Source organism: Lactuca saligna, chromosome 9 (assembly GCF_052625555.1).
Source record: "Lactuca saligna cultivar CGN05327 chromosome 9, ASM5262555v1, whole genome shotgun sequence".
NCBI classification, from domain to species: Eukaryota; Viridiplantae; Streptophyta; class Magnoliopsida; order Asterales; family Asteraceae; genus Lactuca; species Lactuca saligna.
In genome coordinates, this window is record NC_136425.1 from 43,089,239 (window position 1) to 43,095,000 (window position 5,762).

Sequence of the window (5,762 nt, forward strand, 5' to 3'; positions counted from 1 at the left end):
AAAAAGTTTTGTGATCTCTAAGTATTTTTTTAATGCTTTTTTATGGTTTTTTTGTTTTTCCATATAACACTTCTTTCTCTCTCTCTCTCTCTCTCTCTCTCTCCCTCTCTCTTTATATATATATATATATATATATATATATATATATATATATATATATATATATATATGTATATAAAGAGAGAGGGAGAGAGAGAGAGAGAGAAAAGTGTTATATGGAAAACAAAAAAAACCATAAAAAAGCATTAAAAAAATACTTAGAGATCACAAAACTTTATATATATATATATATATATATATATATATATATATATATATATATATATATATATATATATATATATATATATATATATATATATCAAGGTTCCAAATAACGTAAGACGTGTCTTGGTGGCAAGGTAAAAGTTAAGCCTTGGCGAGCCATGACGTTTTTCAAGACGTGACTATATCATATACATTAAAAGATATAAATCATATTGTAACGCCCGCGTTTCCAGGCTAGGCATTTTCGTTGATGTAATAGTCTAGGTTAACATTTGTAACCCGTTTTGAAATAATAAGAACGTATTATTTGAGTATTATGTGTTTTGTGCTTAATTGCTTAATTATGTGATTTGATTAATTAAGAATAAAATAAACGTCAAAACTTAAGTGTAAAATAAACTAAATATCTTTACATAAAGTTGTAGTGCTCGAAACAAGGATTCTGGAGATATAAGGAATGCCAAAATCCGAGTTATAACGAAGAAGTTATGACCTGTCGAAGTTTTGCGACAGAACCGACAACGCTGAATGACATAAAAAGTGAAATTTATGTTAGAGCAATATTTAGCCTTAGTGATCTAAACGAAAGTCGTAGAGTTTGTTAAACCGAGAGCGTGCATAAAAAGAACGCCAAAATCTGACTTCGTATGAGGAAGTTATGATTTTTCGAAGTTTCGACTTAGCGGTATGAAGCCCAAACACTCGATTTGAGACCGAGCAGTTTTTAGCCAAGACAATCTAAACAAGAATCGAAGATCCCGTTGTTAGTATCAAAGCGATGAAAAGTTAGGCGAGAACGGACGTTGGATGAAGAAGTTATGAATTTATAACGAAAATTTTCTGTCCCGGCCTATTAAAAACAATTAATAAAAATAAAGTCAAAATTAGCTGACAGAGTCTAAACGAAAGTTGTAGAGCGTAGTCTCACCTACGCGTGGATATAAAGAACGTTGAAAACGGAGTTCGTATGAAGAAGATATGAATTTTCAAAGTTTATTAAATAATTAATATTAAAATTTAATTATAAAATTCGGCCTTATCCGAAGGGGAGTCACCGAGCTTATCCGAGGTACGCCCAGCGTACAGTGAAGCGTGACGTCCCTCGCACTCGAGTTCTTCGGATGACGAACGCCATGACGATTTCGGACGCGTACGCCCCCGTGTACAGGTGTACGCCCAGCGTACGTGCGAGGCTCAGCCTCCTATAAATAGGATGCGAGGGCAGCTGGCTCATTTTCTCTTTTTCTCTCTTCTCTCTCTCGTTTACCTCGATTTGCGTGCCAAAAGTACCCCGAAGCCCCAGTAATATTCCTGAGCCTCGAAGCAAGTTTCGAAGCTCCGAAGATCCCGAGAAGTGCGATTCCCGAGCCGAAGCTCTGCCCGCGAAGAGTCTGGTTTTTGTGAAGATCTTCCAGATCTGCTGAAGAATACTACTTTTATAAGTCGTAGTGTTGTCCGATCATCTTCTGATCAAGTAAGTGTGTAGTTACTTTCTTCTAACGCATAATTATGAAGTATTTTATACGAAATACGTGTTATGTGTATATTTTGTTGTTATGTGTGTGAATGTATATTCACTTTCTTCTATCTCATAGATCTGATTATTTCTCTATGAAATACGTGTTATGTGTGTGCCTCAACTGTTATGTGGAAAATGTATTGATTGGGCATGCTATACAGGTTTTGAAACTATGTATAAAAATGTATGTTTTATCTACTAATATGTTGGGTAGAACATGGGTAGATAGTTGGTGTGTAATAAACAGATGAGAGGCCTCGATGTTGTTTTGATCCAGTCATCTAGCGGAATTTAGATGACGACCACGGACTTTTCTAGACAATCCAGTGGAACGCTAGCAGGCTCATAACCTGTAGGTGTTAATGAACTTGGGTGTTCATTCGTTGTATTCCATCCCCCTCATGGTTGCCTTATTTGACTTATATTGTTGAGGAACCCCCGAAGCATGTGTTGTCACCCCGATGAAATATTCTTAGACTAGGTCCCTTGTGTTAGTTATTTTAGGGACATAAAGTGAGAATAACGGGAATGGGTAATTGGGTTATTATTGGTTGATGAAAATTAATTTAATTATTTATTGTGGATTGAAAACCCTATATGCTCACCAGGCTCCCAAGCCTGACCCACTCATTTTTATTTGTATTACAGGAAGTGGCGCAAGGGCATAAGATGGATGAACCATCAAGTTGTTTTGTTTACAAGTCTGTATATGTATATATGTCACACCCCCGAACCAGACGGCGGAAACGTCCGGGGGCTGTCGTGACTCAATTGAATACCATCACAATGAATATACATGAAACATAACATCATACATCACCAAGCATTGGAATAATACAACTGGTAGCGTTTACATTTAGTACATTGTTCCCTAACATTACAAGCCCAAAAAGTAGATTGTTCGGTGCTAATTAAACAAGCAGCAAAACGTCACTGAGTACACTTATCCCTTCGTTTTATCTGTTACCTGAGAATACAAGTATTTTGAAAAACGTCAACATATGAAATGTTGGTGAGTTCATAAGTAATGTTTGAAATCCAATGTTTGTATTGTTTCGAAAACCACCAGAAAATCCGATATTTTCTGAAAATAGTATAGCGTAAAAAAATATATGTGAAGATCCGTGAGTATGCTTGTTTGTTTTCTATAGATGTAAGCGTATGAGTTGTAAAATTCGGCATGTAGTTAGTAAGTGTACTAGTTGAAAACCCTAGGAAAACCCGACGTTTTCCTATCACTTTGCTTTAATTAGTTTATGTGTTGTTGTTTCGTTACGTTAGAGGTATTCGTTGAGCTCTGGAGGCATTGGGTATACAGTGGGTTCTGAATTGTTGTAACGTACGTTAATGAAAACGTCCAGTAGACAACCGTACAAACGATCCCTTAGGCGTCGCTCACACTTATTCACATAACCCAACCCTCCCGGACTTGTGTAGTCCCACGACCGAAGGAAAAAGGAGAAGGTGCGAAACCCTTGGTATTTCCCTACGTCGTTCAAGACCATTGCAATTGCGAAAGGCCTGAAGCCCAACCCGCAATCGTGAGTTCCCGACTTTACTAGCAGCACCGAAGGACCCTTGGGGACCAGCAGCACGTTTGCCATTGAAAGTCCTTTTACACGCGGTTAAGTCGTATTAGACCCAACTACATGTAAGCAAGTATCCTTTGGGCCTAAAGATCATGTCATCGGGCTAGCTAGGCTCAACAAGCATGATTTGCAACTTTTGGGCCTAAGGAATGTACGTCGACGTATTGAGTAATTCCACGAGAGTATAGAGTTCCGAGAGTTCCATATGTGTATTGAGTGTTGTAGTGTTAGTAGTTTTGGATTTGTTATTGATTCGAGACCGAATCAATTCGTTTAACAACGATTTTTGGTATTCTTGTGTATTGTGTCGGTAGTCGCGGTGCCAATATTCGATCAAGTTGGGTGTATTGAATTAGCCTGGAAAGTTTTCTGTTTTCAGCCCCTCATTGTTTGTAAAATTTACTTTTTCAACCCTCTAATTAAATAACTTTCCGGTTTGGTCCTTAAATCATTTTTCTTGACATTTTAACACCAAAAATTTTTGAAATTAATATTTTTCAGCATATTTTTCATTGAAAATAGTTTAAATCCCTGAAATTGCAGTTTTCTCTGTTATAACCCCTCTTTTTCGCAGTTTTTACAATTTTGGCCCTAATTGGAAAATTTTTGCAACTTTGGTCCTTTTTAAATTTGAAAAGCATTTTAAACCTTTGAAAAGTACTTGTAACACTAGTAGTCCACTGTTTTACAGAAAAACACAGTTTTGGCCCTCCAAAACAGAAAATTTTGCATAATGGGCCCTATTGGGCCGAAATTGTCATTTTTAGCCCATTAAGCTTGAAATTTATGTTTTTAATCCTCCAAAAGAGTATATTTTCATAAAATACATTATGGAAACTGTTTTGACTCATCTCACCCATCAGATTTCGAAATATTTCATTTTGGGCCCTTCAACTTTGTATTTTTAACATTTATGTCAAAAAAATGAGTTTTTAGCCCAAAGTATGTATTGTTAAGCCACTTAGCTATTTTTTCTTGGTATACTTTGTATGTAGTAGTATGTTTTATGTTAGTATCATTTAACATAAAGTATATCTCGGTTTTTAGTGATTTATGACTAGATCCAACATCATAATCATACCAAACACACATATAAGCATAGAAATCATACTAAGCATACACATAATGATAGATCTACACCTTTGCTTGTATTCTCCCCCACAAAAACTTATAAAAACCGAAAATAAGGGGGTATGAAGCTCACCTTTGGATGTTGATTCGGTTTTTGAAGAAAGGATGGAAGAAAGCTTGGTGATTTTTTTTTTGACCCTAGCACCCCTTGATGAAGTTTTCGAGTTTATGGAGTTTTCTAGGATGCAAGATCACGATTTTTGCATGGATTAGGAAGAGATTTTGATAAAACAAAGAATCTAAGTCATAGATCCAAGCATAACCTTACCTTAGATGAAGAGTTTGTGGAAATATCCTCTTGAAAGCCTCCTAATTTTCGAGATTTTTAAGTGGAGAGGAAGGATGTGTTCTTGAGTATTCTAGAGAGAATTTGTGAGATATTTGTGCATGTGTGTGTGTGTTTCGGCCGAGAGTGAGTGAGAGGGAAAGAAGAAGTGATCTTTGAAGTGATATGCTCCTAGAAGTATGAGAGGTGCATGGAAACATGTTGGATATAAGTGAGGTGGCATGCAAATAGTCAACACTTCTCCATTTCTTCTTGGACTTGGGCCTTGGGCCGAGAATGTGAAAGGAAAAAAGAAAATTTGGGCTTCAATGCCCTCAAGCCCATGTAAAAGTTAAGTTAGATGAGTTTTAACCTAAAAAAAAAAATATAATATGGTTTTTCACATTTTGTTAGGCTAGTTTAGGTTAATCATGGATCAAAGCTTTTTAATTTATTTCATTCTAGGCCCAATATGGCCTAAAATATTGAAATAAATAATTGTAGGTCCAATTAGAGCCCATTTAAGGGTTCTAAGCCCATGATAGTCAAATTGGAAGCTTATTGGTCCATTTGGGTCCAATAAGGAAGTCCTAGTCCAAAAATTGACTTAAACAAGAACTTCTAGGGTTTCCAATTTCTTGATGACCATTTGTAGTACTTGTATGATGTATTTGATTGAAGTTTTTTGATGTCATAATAATAGGTATCACACATGCTCTTAAGTTTTTGATTCAACCTTTACTTGAATGTAGTGATTACAAGACACAAAATTTCTAGTTGTGACAATATATTTGTTGAATGACTTGTAATGTTATCGTTTATGCTTTATGGTCTGTATCGGAACATGACATCCCGAGTTTTGATTATATAATGAAAATACATTTCTTTTATGAAATGCTTTGGTAAACATTGATTTATCACATTTTGTTTTTGGGAACAAATTCCGCAACTCTTTCAAATCAAAAGGATTTACTCTGAAATTATTTTAAAA